At 37.6% G+C, this 25,500-nt stretch overlaps 1 protein-coding gene across 3 annotated transcripts in view; it reads right to left on the bottom strand.

Moving 5' to 3' along the window:
- Positions 1 to 25,500, bottom strand: part of LOC137426432 (protein FAM83E-like) — a 79,872-nt gene that overhangs the window by 39,225 nt on the left and 15,147 nt on the right. The gene's annotated exons all lie outside the window — the stretch shown is intronic.

The following is a 25,500-nucleotide window of genomic DNA, read 5'->3' as shown; positions in this document are numbered from 1 at the left end:
AATACGTTTAAGGACGCTGGATGGAGGATGGAGTGCAGGAGAGTTTAGGGAATGTAGAACAAAGGCACTATAGGAGATGGATATTTTTTTTGGGATGAATTGATTTGGTGAGCAAGTCGAAAGCAGCCTTTTAAAGAAGAAGAAGAAAAAGGTGTTATAAAATATGACGGAATACATAACTTGAGGGGAAAGTGTAAACATTGAAGGTTAATGAGTGAAAACTATCTGGGGAAATGGGGGAGAAACACGTGGTCGAAGAACGAACGAACGAATAAGAATGAATAAACGAATGAGAACAGAGAAGGAAATGTTTTTTTTTTTTTTTTTTTGAGTTGAGATTTACACAAGGAAGTAGGCTATGGGTGAAAAGACTGGGAATACAGAGAACGAAAGTTATTGGATCACAAACGACGGACCACTGAGAGAAAAACAAAGCCTCAAGGTTGTACAGTGCACACTGTACAAGGCCTTGCTCGCGACACGGCAAACAGACGATCAATTTATGAAAGATAAACACCGAGAAACAACCAAAGTTGCACACAATAACTTCACACACCGAAAGATAAATACAGTTTCGACAAAATACAATTGTGAACAGACTTAACTTCGAAAAACGTGGAGACCGTGTGGAGCTTCGAAAATCCCTGCCGCCGTCTCCAAGATCTCGCGAGATTTTGTGCGATCCATTTGATTAAAGAGAGTATTGAAATGAACAAACCTATTTATATTGGAACAACAATTCTTGATTTATCAAAGTCATTAATGTATGATTACTTTTATAATAACTTGAGGAAGAAATATCAAAATGATGTTAATCTACTTTATATGGATACAGATAGTTTTATTTTGAAAATTAATACCAACGATGTTTATTCAGACATGAAAAGAGACATTAATATCTATGACACGAGTAATTACAGTCCAGAGAGTGAGTTGTTCTCTTCTAAAAATAAAAAGGTGATTGGAAAGTTCAAGGATGAATTAGGAGGAAATGTTATGAGTGAATTTGTGGGATTGAGGTCAAAGGCTTATGCTTATAAATACATTGTGAATAATGTTGAAAAGACTGATAAGAAGTTAAAAGGTGTAAAGAAAAATGTTATTAAAGAAACAATAAACTTTAAGGATTATTATAACTGTTTAACAACAAAGAAAGAAGAGTTTAGAAAGATTAATGGAATAAGAAGTTATAAACATCAATTATATTCAGAAGAGATAAATAAGAAAGCATTGGGGGCTTTTGATGATAAGAGGTTTATTTTAGAAAATGGAATTGATAGTCTCCCTTATGGTTATATAAGTATATAAGTGATAAGATATATATATAAGTGATAAGATATATATAAGTGATAAGATATACATAAGTGATAAGATATATATAAGTGATAAGATATATATAAGTGATAAGTTAAAAAGGGGGGGGTTGGGGATTTTAACGGGCTACCGCCGCCTTTTTTACTATTATATAAATGATAGAACCAAGTATCAACCAGACTAAAGAGTGGAGGTGTAATCAACCTTGGTATATAAATGGAAAACATAATGAATGTGAAAAATATCAAATAGGTATAATTGAAAAGGCAACTGGTAAAAAAGTTCACAAAACAAATAAGAGAATTAATTTAAATACCGGTGAATTGGGTAAAAAAGATGGAAATATTTTTGAGTGGACGGAAAACTTTGATGGTTGTCAGGAAAATATATACTTTAATTTTAAAATGGTATGTGGCACTGGAGGCGCTCAAGCAAGAACATTGAGGGAGGTTTACCATTTTATCTTAGCTCAGTTAAAATATCTTAATAAAGAACCAAACTCAAACATATTTTTTGTTAATATATTAGATGGTGAAGAGAGTTGTAGGAGAATTAAATTATTTCCCACGCATAAACAAATATTTGTAGGGTCGTTGTTTGAGTGGGTTATATTCACCAGATGATATTAAGAGTAAAAGGTTAAAAGGTCCATGAGGTCAGAAGGATCACAGGTGTTTAAGTGGTCTAATGAATAAGGATAACATGTCAAAAGGTTAGAAGGTTCGTAAAGAACAGGGTGAGAGAAATATAGGTGTTTAGGGGCAATGAGGGAGGGAAAGAATTAATATGGAAGTGAATGGGTCAATGTTTGAGTGGGTCAAAGATTAATCTGCCAGATGATATGTAGAAGAAGGATGATAGGTCTATAAGAGAAAACAAATATTTGTAGTGTTTGAGTGGTCTAATGAACAACATTAAGGATAGGTACTACAGACAAAAGGTTCATAAAGATGAGGGTGGGAGAAATAGAGGTGTTTATGATTTTTGAAAAAGACAAGGGGGTAAATGACATTAGATAGGGATTTCCCATGTTAAACGGAGGTGTCCCAGAAGCAACATTATTACACTACTGAGGTGTCTTTAATTTCGTGTTTCGTGGCTGTGAGGTGTTTTTATTCCGTGTTTTGTGGCTGTGAGGTGTTTTTAATTTCGTGTTTCGTGGCTGTGGTGTTTTTAATTTCGTGTTTTGTGGCTGTGAGGTGTTTTTAATTTAGTGTTTTGTGGCTGTGAGGTGTTTTTAATTTCGTGTTTTGTGGCTGTGAGGTGTTTTTAATTTAGTGTTTTGTGGCTGTGGTGTTTTTAATTTCGTGTTTCGTGGCTGTGAGGTGTTTTTAATTTCGTGTTTCGTGGCTGTGAGGTGTTTTTAATTTCGTGTTTCGTGGCTGTGAGGTGTTTTTAATTTCGTGTTTCGTGGCTGTGAAGTGTTTTTAATTTCGTGTTTCGTGGCTGTGAGGTGTTTTTAATTTCATGTTTCGTGGCTGTGAGGTGTTTTTAATTTCGTGTTTTGTGGCTGTGAGGTGTTTTTAATTTGGTGTTTTGTGGCTGTGAGGTGTTTTTACTTTCATGTTTTGTGGCTGAGGTGTTTTTAATTTCGTGTTTTGTGGCTGTGAGGTGTTTTTAATTTCGTGTTTCGTGGCTGTGAGGTGTTTTTAATTTCGTGTTTTGTGGCTGTGAGGTGTTTTTAATTTGGTGTTTTATGGCTGTGAGGTGTTTTTAATTTCATGTTTTGTGGCTGAGGTGTTTTTAATTTCGTGTTTTGTGGCTGCGAGGTGTTTTTAATTTCGTGTTTTGTGGCTGTGAGGTGTTTTCAATTTCGTGTTTCGTGGCTGTGAGGTGTTTTTAATTTCGTGTTTTGTGGCTGTGAGGTGTTTTTAATTTCGTGTTTCGTGGCTGTGAGGTGTTTTTAATTTCGTGTTTCGTGGCTGTGAGGTGTTTTTAATTTCGTGTTTCGTGGCTGTGAGGTGTTTTTAATTTGGTGTTTTATGGCTGTGAGGTGTTTTTAATTTCATGTTTTGTGGCTGAGGTGTTTTTAATTTCGTGTTTTGTGGCTGTTAGGTGTTTTTAATTTCGTGTTTTGTGGCTGTGAGGTGTTTTTAATTTCGTGTTTCGTGGCTGTGAGGTGTTTTTAATTTCGTGTTTTGTGGCTGTTAGGTGTTTTTAATTTCGTGTTTTGTGGCTGTGAGGTGTTTTTAATTTCGTGTTTTGTGGCTGTGAGGTGTTTTCAATTTCGTGTTTCGTGGCTGTGAGGTGTTTTTAATTTCGTGTTTTGTGGCTGTGAGGTGTTTTTAATTTCGTGTTTCCTGGCTGTGAGGTGTTTTTAATTTCGTGTTTTGTGGCTGTGAGGTGTTTTTAATTTCATATTTTGTGTCTGAGGTGTTTTTAATTTCGTGTTTTGTGGCTGTGAGGTGTTTTTAATTTCGTGTTTCGTGGCTGTGAGGTGTTTTTAATTTCGTGTTTCGTGGCTGTGAGGTGTTTTTAATTTCGTGTTTCGTGGCTGTGAAGTGTTTTTAATTTCGTGTTTTGTGGCTGTGAAGTGTTTTTAATTTCGTGTTTTGTGGCTGTGAGGTGTTTTGAATTTCGTGGCTGTGAGGTGTTTTTAATTTCGTGGCTGTGAGGTGTTTTGAATTTCGTGGCTGTGAGGTGTTTTTAATTTCATGTTTTGTGGCTGTGAGGTGTTTTTAATTTCGTGTCTTGTGGCTGTGAGGTGTTTTTAATTTCGTGGCTGTGAGGTGTTTTTAATTTCATGTTTTGTGGCTGTGAGGTGTTTTTAATTTGGTGTTTTATGGCTGTGAGGTGTTTTTAATTTCATGTTTTGTGGCTGAGGTGTTTTTAATTTCGTGTTTTGTGGCTGTGAGGTGTTTTTAATTTCGTGTTTCGTGGCTGTGAGGTGTTTTTAATTTCGTGTTTCCTGGCTGTGAGGTGTTTTTAATTTCGTGTTTCGTGGCTTTGAGGTGTTTTTAATTTCGTGTTTCCTGGCTGTGAGGTGTTTTTAATTTCGTGTTTTGTGGCTGTGAGGTGTTTTTAATTTCATGTTTTGTGTCTGAGGTGTTTTTAATTTCGTGTTTTGTGGCTGTGAGGTGTTTTTAATTTCGTGTTTCGTGGCTGTGAGGTGTTTTTAATTTCGTGTTTCGTGGCTGTGAGGTGTTTTTAATTTCGTGTTTCGTGGCTGTGAAGTGTTTTTAATTTCGTGTTTTGTGGCTGTGAAGTGTTTTTAATTTCGTGTTTTGTGGCTGTGAGGTGTTTTGAATTTCGTGGCTGTGAGGTGTTTTTAATTTCGTGGCTGTGAGGTGTTTTGAATTTCGTGGCTGTGAGGTGTTTTTAATTTCATGTTTTGTGGCTGTGAGGTGTTTTTAATTTCGTGTCTTGTGGCTGTGAGGTGTTTTTAATTTCGTGGCTGTGAGGTGTTTTTAATTTCATGTTTTGTGGCTGTGAGGTGTTTTTAATTTGGTGTTTTATGGCTGTGAGGTGTTTTTAATTTCATGTTTTGTGGCTGAGGTGTTTTTAATTTCGTGTTTTGTGGCTGTGAGGTGTTTTTAATTTCGTGTTTCGTGGCTGTGAGGTGTTTTTAATTTCGTGTTTTGTGGCTGTGAGGTGTTTTTAATTTCATGTTTTGTGGCTGAGGTGTTTTTAATTTCGTGTTTTGTGGCTGTGAGGTGTTTTTAATTTCATGTTTTGTGGCTGTGAGGTGTTTTTAATTTCGTGTTTTGTGGCTGTGAGGTGTTTTTAATTTCGTGTTTCGTGGCTGTGAGGTGTTTTTAATTTCGTGTTTTGTGGCTGTGAGGTGTTTTTAATTTCGTGTTTCGAGGTTGTGAGGTGTTTTTAATTTCGTGTTTTGTGGCTGTGAGGTGTTTTTAATTTAGTGTTTCGTGGCTGTGAGGTTTTTTTTTATTTTATTTTTTTTGTTTTTTTTTGTATACAATATCGAGGCTCGTGAAAGAGCGAACATTAATCACATGAACACACAGAAAGACAAACCGACACATAAAACATATAACATAGGGAGCGGTAGACAAGATGGGGAGAGAGGGGGAAGGACACAAACACAACATTTGAGAGCAGGGACCGAGAGACATGGAGACATCGAGAGATCTGAGAGAGGGCGAGGGATTTGGGGGGGGGGGGGGCGTGGGAAGGGGGCAGTGGGAGAGGTATAAAACATATGGACACTGCCAGGACTTCCAGGAAAGAAGTTGGAATTTCAAACAAGGTGGATCTGGGGTGAATTAGCGGGGGTAGAAAAGATCAAGGTTTTGGATGGGGGAAGATAAGAGATGGTGGTGAACAGCTGTTTTAAAGACCTGGAGGGAGGAGTGGGATTGAAGGGAGTGAGGGAGTTTGTTCCAGAGGCGGGAGAAAAGAGGAATGAAAGAGTGAAGGTGAGCAGAGAGCCGAGATTTCGGCAGTTTAACCATCAGAGGGTTGCTGGCAGATCTTGTGCGACCTGTAGGAATATTTGGGGGACAGAGCACAGAGAGAGCTGGGGGTGCAAGGCCGGAGAGGAGTCGGTAGAAGACAGAAAGACCACCTACCTGCCTGCGGTGAGTGAGTGAAAGGCCGTCAGAGATAGCTTTTTTTGTTTTGTTTTTGGTGTTTTTAATTTCGTGTTTTGTGGCTGTGAGGTGTTTTTAATTTCGTGTTTTGTGGCTGTGAGGTGTTTTTAATTTCGTGTTTTGTGGCTGTGAGGTGTTTTTAATTTCGTGTTTCCTGGCTGTGAGGTGTTTTTAATTTCGTGTTTTGTGGCTGAGGTGTTTTTAATTTCATGTTTTGTGTCTGAGGTGTTTTTAATTTCGTGTTTTGTGGCTGCGAGGTGTTTTTAATTTCGTGTTTCGTGGCTGTGAGGTGTTTTTAATTTTGTGTTTCGTGGCTGTGAGGTGTTTTTAATTTCGTGTTTCCTGGCTGTGAAGTGTTTTTAATTTCGTGTTTTGTGGCTGTGAAGTGTTTTTAATTTCGTGTTTCCTGGCTGTGAAGTGTTTTTAATTTCGTGTTTTGTGGCTGTGAGGTGTTTTTAATTTCGTGGCTGTGAGGTGTTTTTAATTTCGTGTTTTGTGGCTGTGAGGTGTTTTTAATTTCGTGTTTCCTGGCTGCGAGGTGTTTTTAATTTCGTGTTTTGTGGCTGTGAGGTGTTTTTAATTTCGTGGCTGTGAGGTGTTTTTAATTTCGTGGCTGTGAGGTGTTTTTAATTTCGTGGCTGTGAGGTGTTTTTAATATCATGTTTTGTGGCTGTGAGGTGTTTTTAATTTCGTGTTTCGTGGCTGTGAGGTGTTTTTAATTTCGTGTTTTGTGGCTGTGAGGTGTTTTTAATTTCGTGTTTTGTGGCTGCGAGGTGTTTTTAATTTCGTGTTTTGTGGCTGTGAGGTGTTTTTAATTTCGTGGCTGTGAGGTGTTTTTAATTTCGTGGCTGTGAGGTGTTTTTAATATCATGTTTTGTGGCTGTGAGATGTTTTTAATTTCGTGTTTCGTGGCTGTGAGGTGTTTTTAATTTCGTGTTTTGTGGCTGTGAGGTGTTTTTAATTTCGTGTTTTGTGGCTGAGGTGTTTTTAATTTCGTGTTTCGTGGCTGTGAGGTGTTTTTAATTTCGTGTTTCGTGGCTGTGAGGTGTTTTTAATTTCGTGTTTTGTGGCTGTGAAGTGTTTTTAATTTCGTGTTTTGTGGCTGTGAAGTGTTTTTAATTTCGTGTTTTGTGGCTGTGAGGTGTTTTTAATTTCATGTTTTGTGGCTGTGAGGTGTTTTTAATTTCATGTTTTGTGGCTGTGAGGTGTTTTTAATTTCATGTTTCGTGGCTGTGAGGTGTTTTTAATTTCATGTTTTGTGGCTGTGAGGTGTTTTTAATTTCGTGTTTTGTGGCTGTGAGGTGTTTTTAATTTCGTGTTTCGTGGCTGAGGTGTTTTTAATTTCGTGTTTTGTGGCTGTGAGGTGTTTTTAATTTTGTGTTTTGTGGCTGTGAGGTGTTTTTAATTTCATGTTTTGTGGCTGTGAGGTGTTTTTAATTTCGTGTTTTGTGGCTGTGAGGTGTTTTTAATTTCGTGTTTTGTGGCTGTGAGGTGTTTTTAATTTCATGTTTTGTGGCTGAGGTGTTTTTAATTTCATGTTTTGTGGCTGTGAGGTGTTTTTAATTTCGTGTTTCGTGGCTGTGAGGTGTTTTTAATTTCGTGTTTTGTGGCTGTGAGGTGTTTTTAATTTCGTGTTTTGTGGCTGTGAGGTGTTTTTAATTTCATGTTTTGTGTCTGAGGTGTTTTTAATTTCGTGTTTTGTGGCTGTGAGGTGTTTTTAATTTCGTGTTTCGTGGCTGTGAGGTGTTTTTAATTTCGTGTTTCGTGGCTGTGAGGTGTTTTTAATTTCGTGTTTCGTGGCTGTGAAGTGTTTTTAATTTCGTGTTTTGTGGCTGTGAAGTGTTTTTAATTTCGTGTTTTGTGGCTGTGAGGTGTTTTGAATTTCGTGGCTGTGAGGTGTTTTTAATTTCGTGGCTGTGAGGTGTTTTGAATTTCGTGGCTGTGAGGTGTTTTTAATTTCATGTTTTGTGGCTGTGAGGTGTTTTTAATTTCATGTTTTGTGGCTGTGAGGTGTTTTTAATTTCGTGTCTTGTGGCTGTGAGGTGTTTTTAATTTCGTGGCTGTGAGGTGTTTTTAATTTCATGTTTTGTGGCTGTGAGGTGTTTTTAATTTCATGTTTTGTGGCTGAGGTGTTTTTAATTTCGTGTTTTGTGGCTGTGAGGTGTTTTTAATTTCATGTTTTGTGGCTGAGGTGTTTTTAATTTCGTGTTTTGTGGCTGTGAGGTGTTTTTAATTTCGTGTTTCGTGGCTGTGAGGTGTTTTTAATTTCGTGTTTCGTGGCTGTGAGGTGTTTTTAATTTCGTGTTTTGTGGCTGTCAGGTGTTTTTAATTTCGTGTTTCCTGGCTGTGAGGTGTTTTTAATTTCGTGTTTTGTGGCTGTGAGGTGTTTTTAATTTCATGTTTTGTGGCTGAGGTGTTTTTAATTTCGTGTTTTGTGGCTGTGAGGTGTTTTTAATTTCATGTTTTGTGGCTGTGAGGTGTTTTTAATTTCGTGTTTTGTGGCTGTGAGGTGTTTTTAATTTCGTGTTTCGTGGCTGTGAGGTGTTTTTAATTTCGTGTTTTGTGGCTGTGAGGTGTTTTTAATTTAGTGTTTCGTGGCTGTGAGGTGTTTTTAATTTAGTGTTTTGTGGCTGTGAGGTGTTTTTAATTTCGTGTTTTGTGGCTGTGAGGTGTTTTTAATTTCGTGTTTTGTGGCTGTGAGGTGTTTTTAATTTCGTGTTTCGTGGCTGTGAGGTGTTTTTAATTTCGTGTTTCGTGGCTCTGAGGTGTTTTTAATTTCGTGTTTTGTGGCTGTGAGTTGTTTTTAATTTCATGTTTCCTGGCTGTGAGGTGTTTTTAATTTCGTGTTTTGTGGCTGTGAGGTGTTTTTCATTTCGTGTTTTGTGGCTGAGGTGTTTTTAATTTCATGTTTTGTGTCTGAGGTGTTTTTAATTTCGTGTTTTGTGGCTGTGAGGTGTTTTTAATTTCGTGTTTCGTGGCTGTGAGGTGTTTTTAATTTCGTGTTTCGTGGCTGTGAGGTGTTTTTAATTTCGTGTTTCGTGGCTGTGAGGTGTTTTTAATTTCGTGTTTCCTGGCTGTGAAGTGTTTTTAATTTCGTGTTTTGTGGCTGTGAAGTGTTTTTAATTTCATGTTTTGTGGCTGTGGGGTGTTTTTAATTTCGTGGCTGTGAGGTGTTTTTAATTTCGTGGCTGTGAGGTGTTTTTAATTTCATGTTTTGTGGCTGTGAGGTGTTTTTAATTTCATGTTTTGTGGCTGTGAGGTGTTTTTAATTTCGTGTTTCGTGGCTGTGAGGTGTTTTTAATTTCGTGTTTTGTGGCTGTGAGGTGTTTTTAATTTCGTGTTTTGTGGCTGAGGTGTTTTTAATTTCGTGTTTCGTGGCTGTGAGGTGTTTTTAATTTCGTGTTTCGTGGCTGTGAGGTGTTTTTAATTTCGTGTTTTGTGGCTGTGAGGTGTTTTTAATTTCGTGTTTTGTGGCTGAGGTGTTTTTAATTTCATGTTTTGTGGCTGTGAGGTGTTTTTAATTTCATGTTTTGTGGCTGTGAAGTGTTTTTAATTTCGTGTTTTGTGGCTGTGAGGTGTTTTTAATTTCATGTTTTGTGGCTGTGAGGTGTTTTTAATTTCATGTTTTGTGGCTGTGAGGTGTTTTTAATTTCGTGTTTCGTGGCTGTGAGGTGTTTTTAATTTCATGTTTTGTGGCTGTGAGGTGTTTTTAATTTCGTGTTTTGTGGCTGTGAGGTGTTTTTAATTTCGTGTTTCGTGGCTGAGGTGTTTTTAATTTCGTGTTTTGTGGCTGTGAGGTGTTTTTAATTTTGTGTTTCGTGGCTGTGAGGTGTTTTTAATTTCGTGTTTTGTGGCTGTGAGGTGTTTTTAATTTCGTGTTTTGTGGCTGTGAGGTGTTTTTAATTTCGTGTTTTGTGGCTGTGAGGTGTTTTTAATTTCGTGTTTGGTGGCTGTGAGGTGTTTTTAATTTCGTGTTTTGTGGCTGAGGTGTTTTTAATTTCGTGTTTCGTGGCTGTGAGGTGTTTTTAATTTCGTGTTTCGTGGCTGTGAGGTGTTTTTAATTTCGTGTTTCGTGGCTGTGAGGTGTTTTTATTTTTGTGTTTCGTGGCTGTGAGGTGTTTTTAATTTCGTGTTTTGTGGCTGTGAGGTGTTTTTAATTTTGTGTTTTGTGGCTGTGAGGTGTTTTTAATTTCGTGTTTCGTGGCTGTGAGGTGTTTTTAATTTCGTGTTTTGTGGCTGTGAGGTGTTTTTAATTTCGTGTTTCGTGGCTGTGAGGTGTTTTTAATTTCGTGTTTTGTGGCTGTGAGGTGTTTTTAATTTCGTGTTTTGTGGCTGTGAGGTGTTTTTAATTTCGTGTTTTGTGGCTGTGAGGTGTTTTTAATTTCGTGTTTTGTGGCTGTGAAGTGTTTTTCATTTCGTGTTTTGTGGCTGTGAGGTGTTTTTAATTTCGTGTTTCGTGGCTGTGAAGTGTTTTTAATTTCGTGTTTTGTGGCTGTGAGGTGTTTTTAATTTCGTGCTTTGTGGCTGTGAGGTGTTTTTAATTTCGTGTTTTGTGGCTGTGAGGTGTTTTTAATTTCGTGTTTCGTGGCTGTGAGGTGTTTTTAATTTCGTGTTTCGTGGCTGTGAGCTGTTTTTAATTTCGTGTTTCGTGGCTGTGAGGTGTTTTTAATTTCGTGTTTCGTGGCTGTGAGGTGTTTTAATTTCGTGTTTCGTGGCTGTGAGGTGTTTTTAATTTTGTGTTTCGTGGCTGTGAGGTGTTTTTAATTTCGTGTTTCGTGGCTGTGAAGTGTTTTTAATTTCGTGTTTCGTGGCTGTGAGGTGTTTTTAATTTTGTGTTTCGTGGCTGTGAGGTGTTTTTAATTTCGTGTTTCGTGGCTGTGAGGTGTTTTTAATTTTGTGTTTCGTGGCTGTGAGGTGTTTTTAATTTCGTGTTTCGTGGCTGTGAGGTGTTTTTAATTTCGTGTTTCGTGGCTGTGAGGTGTTTTTAATTTTGTGTTTCGTGGCTGTGAGGTGTTTTTAATTTCGTGTTTCATGGCTGTGAAGTGTTTTTAATTTCGTGTTTCGTGGCTGTGAGGTGTTTTTAATTTCGTGTTTCGTGGCTGTGAGGTGTTTTTAATTTCGTGTTTTGTGGCTGTGAGGTGTTTATAATTTCGTGTTTTGTGGCTGTGAGGTGTTTTTAATTTCATGTTTTGTGGCTGAGGTGTTTTTAATTTCGTGTTTTGTGGCTGTGAGGTGTTTTTAATTTAGTGTTTCATGGCTGTGAGGTGTTTTTAATTTCGTGTTTCGTGGCTGTGAGGTGTTTTTAATTTCGTGTTTTGTGGCTGTGAGGTGTTTTTAATTTCGTGTTTCGTGGCTGTGAGGTGTTTTTAATTTCGTGTTTTGTGGCTGTGAGGTGTTTTTAATTTCGTGTTTTGTGGCTGTGAGGTGTTTTTAATTTCATGTTTTGTGGCTGTGAGGTGTTTTTAATTTCGTGTTTTGTGGCTGTGAGGTGTTTTTAATTTCGTGTTTTGTGGCTGTGAGGTGTTTTTAATTTCGTGTTTCGTGGCTGTGAGGTGTTTTTAATTTCGTGTTTCGTGGCTGTGAGGTGTTTTTAATTTCGTGTTTCGTGGCTGTGAGGTGTTTTTAATTTTGTGTTTCGTGGCTGTGAGGTGTTTTTAATTTAGTGTTTCGTGGCTGTGAAGTGTTTTTAATTTCGTGTTTCGTGGCTGTGAGGTGTTTTTAATTTCGTGTTTCGTGGCTGTGAGGTGTTTTTAATTTTGTGTTTTGTGGCTGTGAGGTGTTTTTAATTTCGTGTTTTGTGGCTGTGAGGTGTTTTTAATTTCATGTTTTGTGGCTGAGGTGTTTTTAATTTCATGTTTTGTGGCTGTGAGGTGTTTTTAATTTCGTGTTTTGTGGCTGTGAGGTGTTTTTAATTTCGTGTTTTGTGGCTGTGAAGTGTTTTTAATTTCGTGCTTCGTGGCTGTGAAGTGTTTTTAATTTCGTGTTTCGTGGCTGTGAAGTGTTTTTAATGTCGTGTTTTGTGGCTGTGAGGTGTTTTTAATTTCGTGTTTCGTGGCTGTGAGGTGTTTTTAATTTCGTGTTTCGTGGCTGTGAAGTGTTTTTAATTTTGTGTTTTGTGGCTGTGAAGTGTTTTTAATTTCGTGCTTCGTGGCTGTGAAGTGTTTTTAATTTCGTGTTTCGTGGCTGTGAAGTGTTTTTAATGTCGTGTTTTGTGGCTGTGAGGTGTTTTTAATTTCGTGTTTTGTGGCTGTGAGGTGTTTTTAATTTCGTGTTTTGTGGCTGTGAGGTGTTTTTAATTTCGTGTCTTGTGGCTGTGAGGTGTTTTTAATTTCGTGTCTTGTGGCTGTGAGGTGTTTTTAATTTCATGTTTCGTGGCTGTGAGGTGTTTTTAATTTCATGTTTCGTGGCTGTGAGGTGTTTTTAATTTTGTGTTTCGTGGCTGTGAGGTGTTTTTAAGTTCGTGTCTTGTGGCTGTGAAGTGTTTTTAATTTCATGTTTCGTGGCTGTGAGGTGTTTTTAATTTCGTGTTTCGTGGCTGTGAGGTGTTTTTAATTTCGTGTTTCGTGGCTGTGAGGTGTTTTTAATTTCGTGTTTCGTGGCTGTGAGGTGTTTTTAATTTTATGTTTCGTGGCTGTGAGGTGTTTTTAATTTCATGTTTCGTGGCTGTGAGGTGTTTTTAATTTCGTGTTTCGTGGCTGTGAGGTATTTTTAATTTCGTGTTTCGTGGCTGTGAAGTGTTTTTAATTTCGTGTTTTGTGGCTGTGAGGTGTTTTTAATTTCGTGTTTAGTGGCTGTGAAGTGTTTTTAATTTCGTGTTTTTTGGCTGTGAGGTGTTTTTAATTTCGTGTTTCGTGGCTGTGGTGTTTTTAATTTCGTGTTTCGTGGCTGTGAGGTGTTTTTAATTTCGTGTTTCGTGGCTGTGAGGTGTTTTTAATTTCGTGTTTCGTGGCTGTGAGGTATTTTTAATTTCGTGTTTCGTGGCTGTGAAGTGTTTTTAATTTCGTGTTTTGTGGCTGTGAGGTGTTTTTAATTTCGTGTTTAGTGGCTGTGAAGTGTTTTTAATTTCGTGTTTTGTGGCTGTGAGGTGTTTTTAATTTCGTGTTTCGTGGCTGTGGTGTTTTTAATTTCGTGTTTTGTGGCTGTGAGGTGTTTTTAATTTCATGTTTTGTGGCTTTGAGGTGTTTTTAATTTCGTGTTTAGTGGCTGTGAAGTGTTTTTAATTTCGTGTTTTGTGGCTGTGAGGTGTTTTTAATTTCGTGTTTTGTGGCTGTGAGGTGTTTTTAATTTCGTGTTTTGTGGCTGTGAGGTGTTTTTAATTTCGTGTTTAGTGGCTGTGAAGTGTTTTTAATTTCGTGTTTTGTGGCTGTGAGGTGTTTTTAATTTCGTGTTTCGTGGCTGTGGTGTTTTTAATTTCGTGTTTTGTGGCTGTGAGGTGTTTTTAATTTCGTGTTTCGTGGCTGTGAGGTGTTTTTAATTTCGTGTTTTGTGGCTGTGAGGTGTTTTTAATTTCGTGTTTCGTGGCTGTGGTGTTTTTAATTTCGTGTTTCGTGGCTGTGAGGTGTTTTTAATTTCGTGTTTTGTGGCTGTGAAGTGTTTTTAATTTCGTGTTTTGTGGCTGTGAGGTGTTTTGAATTTCGTGGCTGTGAGGTGTTTTTAATTTCGTGGCTGTGAGGTGTTTTGAATTTCGTGGCTGTGAGGTGTTTTTAATTTCATGTTTTGTGGCTGTGAGGTGTTTTTAATTTCATGTTTTGTGGCTGTGAGGTGTTTTTAATTTCGTGTCTTGTGGCTGTGAGGTGTTTTTAATTTCGTGGCTGTGAGGTGTTTTTAATTTCATGTTTTGTGGCTGTGAGGTGTTTTTAATTTCATGTTTTGTGGCTGAGGTGTTTTTAATTTCGTGTTTTGTGGCTGTGAGGTGTTTTTAATTTCATGTTTTGTGGCTGAGGTGTTTTTAATTTCGTGTTTTGTGGCTGTGAGGTGTTTTTAATTTCGTGTTTCGTGGCTGTGAGGTGTTTTTAATTTCGTGTTTCGTGGCTGTGAGGTGTTTTTAATTTCGTGTTTTGTGGCTGTCAGGTGTTTTTAATTTCGTGTTTCCTGGCTGTGAGGTGTTTTTAATTTCGTGTTTTGTGGCTGTGAGGTGTTTTTAATTTCATGTTTAGTGGCTGAGGTGTTTTTAATTTCGTGTTTTGTGGCTGTGAGGTGTTTTTAATTTCATGTTTTGTGGCTGTGAGGTGTTTTTAATTTCGTGTTTTGTGGCTGTGAGGTGTTTTTAATTTCGTGTTTCGTGGCTGTGAGGTGTTTTTAATTTCGTGTTTTGTGGCTGTGAGGTGTTTTTAATTTAGTGTTTCGTGGCTGTGAGGTGTTTTTAATTTAGTGTTTTGTGGCTGTGAGGTGTTTTTAATTTCGTGTTTTGTGGCTGTGAGGTGTTTTTAATTTCGTGTTTTGTGGCTGTGAGGTGTTTTTAATTTCGTGTTTCGTGGCTGTGAGGTGTTTTTAATTTCGTGTTTCGTGGCTCTGAGGTGTTTTTAATTTCGTGTTTTGTGGCTGTGAGTTGTTTTTAATTTCATGTTTCCTGGCTGTGAGGTGTTTTTAATTTCGTGTTTTGTGGCTGTGAGGTGTTTTTAATTTCGTGTTTTGTGGCTGAGGTGTTTTTAATTTCATGTTTTGTGTCTGAGGTGTTTTTAATTTCGTGTTTTGTGGCTGTGAGGTGTTTTTAATTTCGTGTTTCGTGGCTGTGAGGTGTTTTTAATTTCGTGTTTCGTGGCTGTGAGGTGTTTTTAATTTCGTGTTTCCTGGCTGTGAAGTGTTTTTAATTTCGTGTTTTGTGGCTGTGAAGTGTTTTTAATTTCATGTTTTGTGGCTGTGGGGTGTTTTTAATTTCGTGGCTGTGAGGTGTTTTTAATTTCGTGGCTGTGAGGTGTTTTTAATTTCATGTTTTGTGGCTGTGAGGTGTTTTTAATTTCATGTTTTGTGGCTGTGAGGTGTTTTTAATTTCGTGTTTCGTGGCTGTGAGGTGTTTTTAATTTCGTGTTTTGTGGCTGTGAGGTGTTTTTAATTTCGTGTTTTGTGGCTGAGGTGTTTTTAATTTCGTGTTTCGTGGCTGTGAGGTGTTTTTAATTTCGTGTTTCGTGGCTGTGAGGTGTTTTTAATTTCGTGTTTTGTGGCTGTGAGGTGTTTTTAATTTCGTGTTTTGTGGCTGAGGTGTTTTTAATTTCATGTTTTGTGGCTGTGAGGTGTTTTTAATTTCATGTTTTGTGGCTGTGAAGTGTTTTTAATTTCGTGTTTTGTGGCTGTGAGGTGTTTTTAATTTCATGTTTTGTGGCTGTGAGGTGTTTTTAATTTCATGTTTTGTGGCTGTGAGGTGTTTTTAATTTCGTGTTTCGTGGCTGTGAGGTGTTTTTAATTTCATGTTTTGTGGCTGTGAGGTGTTTTTAATTTCGTGTTTTGTGGCTGTGAGGTGTTTTTAATTTCGTGTTTCGTGGCTGAGGTGTTTTTAATTTCGTGTTTTGTGGCTGTGAGGTGTTTTTAATTTTGTGTTTCGTGGCTGTGAGGTGTTTTTAATTTCGTGTTTTGTGGCTGTGAGGTGTTTTTAATTTCGTGTTTTGTGGCTGTGAGGTGTTTTTAATTTCGTGTTTTGTGGCTGTGAGGTGTTTTTAATTTCGTGTTTGGTGGCTGTGAGGTGTTTTTAATTTCGTGTTTTGTGGCTGAGGTGTTTTTAATTTCGTGTTTCGTGGCTGTGAGGTGTTTTTAATTTCGTGTTTCGTGGCTGTGAGGTGTTTTTAATTTCGTGTTTCGTGGCTGTGAGGTGTTTTTATTTTTGTGTTTCGTGGCTGTGAGGTGTTTTTAATTTCGTGTTTTGTGGCTGTGAGGTGTTTTTAATTTCGTGTTTTGTGGCTGTGAGGTGTTTTTAATTTCGTGTTTCGTGGCTGTGAGGTGTTTTTAATTTCGTGTTTTGTGGCTGTGAGGTGTTTTTAATTTCGTGTTTCGTGGCTGTGAGGTGTTTTTAATTTCGTGTTTTGTGGCTGTGAGGTGTTTTTAATTTCGTGTTTTGTGGCTGTGAGGTGTTTTTAATTTCGTGTTTTGTGGCTGTGAGGTGTTTTTAATTTCGTGTTTTGTGGCTGTGAAGTGTTTTTCATTTCGTGTTTTGTGGCTGTGAGGTGTTTTTAATTTCGTGTTTCGTGGCTGTGAAGTGTTTTTAATTTCGTGTTTTGTGGCTGTGAGGTGTTTTTAATTTCGTGCTTTGTGGCTGTGAGGTGTTTTTAATTTCGTGTTTTGTGGCTGTGAGGTGTTTTTAATTTCGTGTTTCGTGGCTGTGAGGTGTTTTTAATTTCGTGTTTCGTGGCTGTGAGGTGTTTTTAATTTCGTGTTTCGTGGCTGTGAGGTGTTTTTAATTTCGTGTTTCGTGGCTGTGAGGTGTTTTTAATTTCGTGTTTCGTGGCTGTGAGGTGTTTTAATTTCGTGTTTCGTGGCTGTGAGGTGTTTTTAATTTTGTGTTTCGTGGCTGTGAGGTGTTTTTAATTTCGTGTTTCGTGGCTGTGAAGTGTTTTTAATTTCGTGTTTCGTGGCTGTGAGGTGTTTTTAATTTTGTGTTTCGTGGCTGTGAGGTGTTTTTAATTTCGTGTTTCGTGGCTGTGAGGTGTTTTTAATTTTGTGTTTCGTGGCTGTGAGGTGTTTTTAATTTCGTGTTTCGTGGCTGTGAGGTGTTTTTAATTTCGTGTTTCGTGGCTGTGAGGTGCTTTTAATTTTGTGTTTCGTGGCTGTGAGGTGTTTTTAATTTCGTGTTTCGTGGCTGTGAAGTGTTTTTAATTTCGTGTTTCGTGGCTGTGAGGTGTTTTTAATTTCGTGTTTCGTGGCTGTGAGGTGTTTTTAATTTCGTGTTTTGTGGCTGTGAGGTGTTTATAATTTCGTGTTTTGTGGCTGTGAGGTGTTTTTAATTTCATGTTTTGTGGCTGAGGTGTTTTTAATTTCGTGTTTTGTGGCTGTGAGGTGTTTTTAATTTAGTGTTTCATGGCTGTGAGGTGTTTTTAATTTCGTGTTTCGTGGCTGTGAGGTGTTTTTAATTTCGTGTTTTGTGGCTGTGAGGTGTTTTTAATTTCGTGTTTCGTGGCTGTGAGGTGTTTTTAATTTCGTGTTTTGTGGCTGTGAGGTGTTTTTAATTTCGTGTTTTGTGGCTGTGAGGTGTTTTTAATTTCATGTTTTGTGGCTGTGAGGTGTTTTTAATTTCGTGTTTTGTGGCTGTGAGGTGTTTTTAATTTCGTGTTTTGTGGCTGTGAGGTGTTTTTAATTTCGTGTTTCGTGGCTGTGAGGTGTTTTTAATTTCGTGTTTCGTGGCTGTGAGGTGTTTTTAATTTCGTGTTTCGTGGCTGTGAGGTGTTTTTAATTTTGTGTTTCGTGGCTGTGAGGTGTTTTTAATTTAGTGTTTCGTGGCTGTGAAGTGTTTTTAATTTCGTGTTTCGTGGCTGTGAGGTGTTTTTAATTTCGTGTTTCGTGGCTGTGAGGTGTTTTTAATTTTGTGTTTTGTGGCTGTGAGGTGTTTTTAATTTCATGTTTTGTGGCTGTGAGGTGTTTTTAATTTCATGTTTTGTGGCTGAGGTGTTTTTAATTTCATGTTTTGTGGCTGTGAGGTGTTTTTAATTTCGTGTTTTGTGGCTGTGAGGTGTTTTTAATTTCGTGTTTTGTGGCTGTGAAGTGTTTTTAATTTCGTGCTTCGTGGCTGTGAAGTGTTTTTAATTTCGTGTTTCGTGATTGTGAAGTGTTTTTAATGTCGTGTTTTGTGGCTGTGAGGTGTTTTTAATTTCGTGTTTCGTGGCTGTGAGGTGTTTTTAATTTCGTGTTTCGTGGCTGTGAAGTGTTTTTAATTTTGTGTTTTGTGGCTGTGAAGTGTTTTTAATTTCGTGCTTCGTGGCTGTGAAGTGTTTTTAATTTCGTGTTTCGTGGCTGTGAAGTGTTTTTAATGTCGTGTTTTGTGGCTGTGAGGTGTTTTTAATTTCGTGTTTTGTGGCTGTGAGGTGTTTTTAATTTCGTGTTTTGTGGCTGTGAGGTGTTTTTAATTTCGTGTCTTGTGGCTGTGAGGTGTTTTTAATTTCGTGTCTTGTGGCTGTGAGGTGTTTTTAATTTCATGTTTCGTGGCTGTGAGGTGTTTTTAATTTCATGTTTCGTGGCTGTGAGGTGTTTTTAATTTTGTGTTTCGTGGCTGTGAGGTGTTTTTAAGTTCGTGTCTTGTGGCTGTGAAGTGTTTTTAATTTCATGTTTCGTGGCTGTGAGGTGTTTTTAATTTCGTGTTTCGTGGCTGTGAGGTGTTTTTAATTTCGTGTTTCGTGGCTGTGAGGTGTTTTTAATTTCGTGTTTCGTGGCTGTGAGGTGTTTTTAATTTTATGTTTCGTGGCTGTGAGGTGTTTTTAATTTCATGTTTCGTGGCTGTGAGGTGTTTTTAATTTCGTGTTTCGTGGCTGTGAGGTATTTTTAATTTCGTGTTTCGTGGCTGTGAAGTGTTTTTAATTTCGTGTTTTGTGGCTGTGAGGTGTTTTTAATTTCGTGTTTAGTGGCTGTGAAGTGTTTTTAATTTCGTGTTTTTTGGCTGTGAGGTGTTTTTAATTTCGTGTTTCGTGGCTGTGGTGTTTTTAATTTCGTGTTTCGTGGCTGTGAGGTGTTTTTAATTTCGTGTTTCGTGGCTGTGAGGTGTTTTTAATTTCGTGTTTCGTGGCTGTGAGGTATTTTTAATTTCGTGTTTCGTGGCTGTGAAGTGTTTTTAATTTCGTGTTTTGTGGCTGTGAGGTGTTTTTAATTTCGTGTTTAGTGGCTGTGAAGTGTTTTTAATTTCGTGTTTTGTGGCTGTGAGGTGTTTTTAATTTCGTGTTTCGTGGCTGTGGTGTTTTTAATTTCGTGTTTTGTGGCTGTGAGGTGTTTTTAATTTCATGTTTTGTGGCTTTGAGGTGTTTTTAATTTCGTGTTTAGTGGCTGTGAAGTGTTTTTAATTTCGTGTTTTGTGGCTGTGAGGTGTTTTTAATTTCGTGTTTTGTGGCTGTGAGGTGTTTTTAATTTCGTGTTTTGTGGCTGTGAGGTGTTTTTAATTTCGTGTTTAGTGGCTGTGAAGTGTTTTTAATTTCGTGTTTTGTGGCTGTGAGGTGTTTTTAATTTCGTGTTTCGTGGCTGTGGTGTTTTTAATTTCGTGTTTTGTGGCTGTGAGGTGTTTTTAATTTCGTGTTTCGTGGCTGTGGTGTTTTTAATTTCGTGTTTCGTGGCTGTGAGGTGTTTTTAATTTCGTGTTTTGTGGCTGTGAGGTGTTTTTAATTTCGTGTTTCGTGCCTGTGAGGTGTTTTTAATTTCGTGTTTCGTGCCTGTGGTGTTTTTAATTTCATGTTTTGTGGCTGAGGTGTTTTTAATTTCGTGTTTTGTGGCTGAGGTGTTTTTAATTTCGTGTTTTGTGGCTGTGAAGTGTTTTTAATTTCGTGTTTTGTGGCTGTGAGGTGTTTTTAATTTCGTGTTTCGTGGCTGTGAAGTGTTTTTAATTTCGTGTTTTGTGGCTGTGAGGTGTTTTTAATTTCGTGTTTAGTGGCTGTGAAGTGTTTTTAATTTCGTGTTTTGTGGCTGTGAGGTGTTTTTAATTTCGTGTTTCGTGCCTGTGAGGTATTTTTAATTTCGTGTATCGTGGCTGTGAGGTGTTTTTAATTTCGTGTTTTGTGGCTGTGAGGTGTTTTTAATTTCGTGTTTTGTGGCTGTGAGGTGTTTTTAATTTCGTGTTTTGTGGCTGTGAAGTGTTTTTAATTTCGTGTTTAGTGGCTGTGAAGTGTTTTTAATTTCGTGTTTTGTGGCTGTGAGGTGTTTTTAATTTCGTGTTTTGTGGCTGTGAGGTGTTTTTAATTTCGTGTTTTGTGGCTGTGAGGTGTTTTTAATTTCGTGTTTAGTGGCTGTGAAGTGTTTTTAATTTCGTGTTTTGTGGCTGTGAGGTGTTTTTAATTTCGTGTTTCGTGGCTGTGGTGTTTTTAATTTCGTGTTTTGTGGCTGTGAGGTGTTTTTAATTTCGTGTTTCGTGGCTGTGGTGTTTTTAATTTCGTGTTTCGTGGCTGTGAGGTGTTTTTAATTTCGTGTTTTGTGGCTGTGAGGTGTTTTTAATTTCGTGTTTCGTGCCTGTGAGGTGTTTTTAATTTCGTGTTTCGTGCCTGTGGTGTTTTTAATTTCATGTTTTGTGGCTGAGGTGTTTTTAATTTCGTGTTTTGTGGCTGAGGTGTTTTTAATTTCGTGTTTTGTGGCTGTGAAGTGTTTTTAATTTCGTGTTTTGTGGCTGTGAGGTGTTTTTAATTTCGTGTTTCGTGGCTGTGAAGTGTTTTTAATTTCGTGTTTTGTGGCTGTGAGGTGTTTTTAATTTCGTGTTTCGTGCCTGTGAGGTATTTTTAATTTCGTGTTTCGTGGCTGTGAGGTGTTTTTAATTTCGTGTTTTGTGGCTGTGAGGTGTTTTTAATTTCGTGTTTTGTGGCTGTGAGGTGTTTTTAATTTCGTGTTTCGTGGCTGTGAAGTGTTTTTAATTTCGTGTTTTGTGGCTGTGAGGTGTTTTTAATTTCGTGTTTTGTGGCTGTGAGGTGTTTTTAATTTCGTGTTTTGTGGCTGTGAAGTGTTTTTAATTTCGTGTTTCTTGGCTGTGAGGTGTTTTTAATTTCGTGTTTTGTGGCTGTGAAGTGTTTTTAATTTCGTGTTTCGTGGCTGTGAGGTGTTTTTAATTTCGTGTTTTGTGGCTGTGAAGTGTTTTTAATTTCGTTTTTCGTGGCTGTGAGGTGTTTTTAATTTCGTGTTTTGTGGCTGTGAAGTGTTTTTAATTTCGTTTTTCGTGGCTGTGAGGTGTTTTTAATTTCGTGTTTCGTGGCTGTGAAGTGTTTTTAATTTCGTGTTTTGTGGCTGTGAAGTGTTTTTAATGTCGTGTTTTGTGGCTGTGAGGTGTTTTTAATTTCGTGTTTCGTGGCTGTGAGGTGTTTTTAATTTCGTGTTTCGTGGCTGTGAAGTGTTTTTAATTTTGTGTTTTGTGGCTGTGAAGTGTTTTTAATTTCGTGCTTCGTGGCTGTGAAGTGTTTTTAATTTCGTGTTTCGTGGCTGTGAAGTGTTTTTAATGTCGTGTTTTGTGGCTGTGAGGTGTTTTTAATTTCGTGTTTTGTGGCTGTGAAGTGTTTTTAATTTCGTTTTTCGTGGCTGTGAGGTGTTTTTAATTTCGTGTTTTGTGGCTGTGAAGTGTTTTTAATTTCGTGTTTTGTGGCTGTGAAGTGTTTTTAATTTCGTGTTTCGTGGCTGTGAAGTGTTTTTAATTTCGTGTTTTGTGGCTGTGAGGTGTTTTTAATTTCGTGTTTTGTGGCTGTGAGGTGTTTTTAATTTCGTGTTTTGTGGCTGTGAAGTGTTTTTAATTTCGTGTTTCTTGGCTGTGAGGTGTTTTTAATTTCGTGTTTTGTGGCTGTGAAGTGTTTTTAATTTCGTGTTTCGTGGCTGTGAAGTGTTTTTAATTTCGTGTTTCGTGCCTGTGGTGTTTTTAATTTCATGTTTTGTGGCTGAGGTGTTTTTAATTTCGTGTTTTGTGGCTGTGAAGTGTTTTTAATTTCGTGTTTTGTGGCTGTGAGGTGTTTTTAATTTCGTGTTTCGTGGCTGTGAAGTGTTTTTAATTTCGTGTTTTGTGGCTGTGAGGTGTTTTTAATTTCGTGTTTCGTGCCTGTGAGGTATTTTTAATTTCGTGTTTCGTGGCTGTGAGGTGTTTTTAATTTCGTGTTTTGTGGCTGTGAGGTGTTTTTAATTTCGTGTTTTGTGGCTGTGAGGTGTTTTTAATTTCGTGTTTCGTGGCTGTGAAGTGTTTTTAATTTCGTGTTTTGTGGCTGTGAGGTGTTTTTAATTTCGTGTTTTGTGGCTGTGAGGTGTTTTTAATTTCGTGTTTTGTGGCTGTGAAGTGTTTTTAATTTCGTGTTTCTTGGCTGTGAGGTGTTTTTAATTTCGTGTTTTGTGGCTGTGAAGTGTTTTTAATTTCGAGTTTCGTGGCTGTGAGGTGTTTTTAATTTCGTGTTTTGTGGCTGTGAAGTGTTTTTAATTTCGTTTTTCGTGGCTGTGAGGTGTTTTTAATTTCGTGTTTTGTGGCTGTGAAGTGTTTTTAATTTCGTTTTTCGTGGCTGTGAGGTGTTTTTAATTTCGTGTTTCGTGGCTGTGAAGTGTTTTTAATTTCGTGTTTTGTGGCTGTGAAGTGTTTTTAATGTCGTGTTTTGTGGCTGTGAGGTGTTTTTAATTTCGTGTTTCATGGCTGTGAGGTGTTTTTAATTTCGTGTTTCGTGGCTGTGAAGTGTTTTTAATTTTGTGTTTTGTGGCTGTGAAGTGTTTTTAATTTCGTGCTTCGTGGCTGTGAAGTGTTTTTAATTTCGTGTTTCGTGGCTGTGAAGTGTTTTTAATGTCGTGTTTTGTGGCTGTGAGGTGTTTTTAATTTCGTGTTTTGTGGCTGTGAAGTGTTTTTAATTTCGTTTTTCGTGGCTGTGAGGTGTTTTTAATTTCGTGTTTTGTGGCTGTGAAGTGTTTTTAATTTCGTGTTTTGTGGCTGTGAAGTGTTTTTAATTTCGTGTTTCGTGGCTGTGAAGTGTTTTTAATTTCGTGTTTTGTGGCTGTGAGGTGTTTTTAATTTCGTGTTTTGTGGCTGTGAGGTGTTTTTAATTTCGTGTTTTGTGGCTGTGAAGTGTTTTTAATTTCGTTTTTCGTGGCTGTGAAGTGTTTTTAATTTCGTGTTTCGTGGCTGTGAGGTGTTTTTAATTTCGTGTTTTGTGGCTGTGAAGTGTTTTTAATTTCGTTTTTCGTGGCTGTGAGGTGTTTTTAATTTCGTGTTTTGTGGCTGTGAAGTGTTTTTAATTTCGTGTTTCGTGGCTGTGAGGTGTTTTTAATTTCGTGTTTTGTGGCTGTGAGGTGTTTTTAATTTCGTGTTTTGTGGCTGTGAGGTGTTTTTAATTTCGTGTTTTGTGGCTGTGAGGTGTTTTTAATTTCGTGTTTTGTGGCTGTGAAGTGTTTTTAATTTCGTGTTTCTTGGCTGTGAGGTGTTTTTAATTTCGTGTTTTGTGGCTGTGAAGTGTTTTTAATTTCGTGTTTCGTGGCTGTGAAGTGTTTTTAATTTCGTGTTTTGTGGCTGTGAGGTGTTTTTAATTTCGTGTTTTGTGGCTGTGAGGTGTTTTTAATTTCGTGTTTTGTGGCTGTGAAGTGTTTTTAATTTCGTGTTTCTTGGCTGTGAGGTGTTTTTAATTTCGTGTTTTGTGGCTGTGAAGTGTTTTTAATTTCGTGTTTTGTGGCTGTGAAGTGTTTTTAATTACGTGTTTTGTGGCTGTGAAGTGTTTTTAATTTCGTGTTTTGTGGCTGTGAAGTGTTTTTAATTTCGTGTTTTGTGGCTGTGAGGTGTTTTTAATTTCGTGTTTTGTGGCTGTGAGGTGTTTTTAATTTCGTGTTTTGTGGCTGTGAAGTGTTTTTAATTTCGTGTTTTGTGGCTGTGAAGTGTTTTTAATTTCGTGTTTTGTGGCTGTGAGGTGTTTTTAATTTCGTGTTTTGTGGCTGTGAAGTGTTTTTAATTTCGTGTTTCGTGGCTGTGAGGTGTTTTTAATTTCGTGTTTTGTGGCTGTGAAGTGTAATTTGTATACACTTGACTCGATTCTGTGCTGTCTAGCCTGGGTTTGAATATCGGCTCAGCTACAAACTGTCATCCTGGTGTCTCACAGGTAAGGCAAGGCATCATTTGACGTGATGTCGCCCTCAGATGGATGTTAAACTGGGCGTCATGTTTGCAGGAATCCGTTGGTGGATGTTAAAGATCCCATGGTGTCCTTCGTGAAGGGTAGGCCAGCCAGCGGCCTGGTCAAGTTGTACAAATTCCTGCCCCAACTGAGCTGTTGTACCACAGGATGATGAAACAGGTGCAAGAAGACTTCAAGGAGCGTTTTTGAAAGCCAGCACCATGAAAAGCAAATCTTCATCTTTGGGGAAAAAAGGCAATTCATACTGGAAATGTACTCGACAGCAAGCGCAGCGAACAGCCAAATATTCTTGATTTGGGAATTGAAAACGTTAAAACATCCGTTCTCAAATCATTACGGAAACGTTCTGCAGAGTTGGGTGTTTCATATTCATCGTTACGTCGCACAATGAAAGAAGATCTTCACATTAAACCATATAAACCAACTGTCATTTTTGAATTGTCAAATGCAGATCATGAATACAGGTTGACAGCTTCTGTGAACCACGCAGTTTTGACTTGACCACTTGTGACAATGCTCTGTGAGGATACGTCAAGGCTAAGGTTCCAGAACATCGCATGGCATCTGTTAACACATTCAGGAAGCATCTTCATTTAGGAAGCATTATTGTAGGGGCTTCATTTTTCAAGCATACCTAGAGAAGCTTCATTTACTTGTTTTATTCATTACCTCTCCCACCGAAGGTGGATGTAGGTTAGGTTTTCACCCCTGTTTGTTTGTTTGTTTGTCCGTCTGTCTGTCTTGAACAGGGTATCTCAAAAGGTTGTGGACGGATTTGAACTAAATTTGTTGGACAGGTCGTGTATGTGACATGGACGAAATGATTAGATTATGGTGAAGATCCAGATCCGGATACTAGAATTTTTAAAGCAATTCTTCACCATTGAGTGATTGGGCCAAACACAAGACATAGCATGATATCTCAAAAAGTTATGGACAGATTCAGACAAAACTTGTTGGACAGGTTGGGTGTGTGACAAGGACGAATTGATTCGATGTGGGTGAAGATTCGAATCGGGATCTGGATACAGGATTTTTTTTTGTTAACTTTTAAGCGATTCTTCACCACTGAGTAATAGGGCCAAACACGATACATTGCATGATATTTCAAAAAGTTGTGGAATGATTATGACTAAACTTGTTGGATGAGTTGTGTATGTGACAAAAACAAGCTGATGCGATTTTGGTCCAAATCCAGATCCGGCCTATCAGTGGGATACAGAATGTAAACTGTTTAGCCTGGCGGAGGTATGCGCTCAACTGAGTGCCGGTCTAGTTTGAACTTGTGCCCTTGCGTTTTACATGTCGACAAACATAATGTGCTGACTTGTATGTAGAGCTAGACACAAGTGAAGGCATTTCGACAAAGAAACTATGGTAAAAGTCATACATATTCTGAAAATGTCTGAAATCAATTATATAAATATGAATATAACTCAGTGGAAGTATGTTCTCTACTGAATACCATTCTAGTTTTTCATGATTCATGAGACATATAAGCTAACATATTTTACCAGTCGCATTTTTTGAAATTTAGACTTTAGAGAATGTATTTTAGACTGAAAGAAAGAAGTTCTGACGTCAAATGAACCTTAATTCAATTTTAAACATTTGGTAGGGTTAATCAGTGTTAGAACTTACACTAGTTATATTGAATCCAGACCAGAATGCAATTATGCAAATACTTCAATCTAAAGCATGTCATAATATTCATTTGTGAGAGTCAGTTCAATATAATTTCAAAGATAAATAAAAGCATGGAAAACAAGTTCAAGATAAGTAATTGGCTGGAGCGGTAACCAAAGGAAACCATTGGTGTAATACTGAGGTTTTGCACTAATGAGAACTATGTAGGAAAATGTATGTAATATATTGACTCGAGCAATGGTCCATGATCA

This window comes from Myxine glutinosa, chromosome 5 (genome assembly GCF_964187855.1).
Source record: "Myxine glutinosa chromosome 5, kmMyxGlut1.1, whole genome shotgun sequence".
In the NCBI taxonomy this organism is placed as follows: Eukaryota; Metazoa; Chordata; class Myxini; order Myxiniformes; family Myxinidae; genus Myxine; species Myxine glutinosa.
The sequence above is the reverse complement of the archived record's forward strand: the minus strand, read 5'-3'. Positions and strand labels throughout refer to the sequence as shown.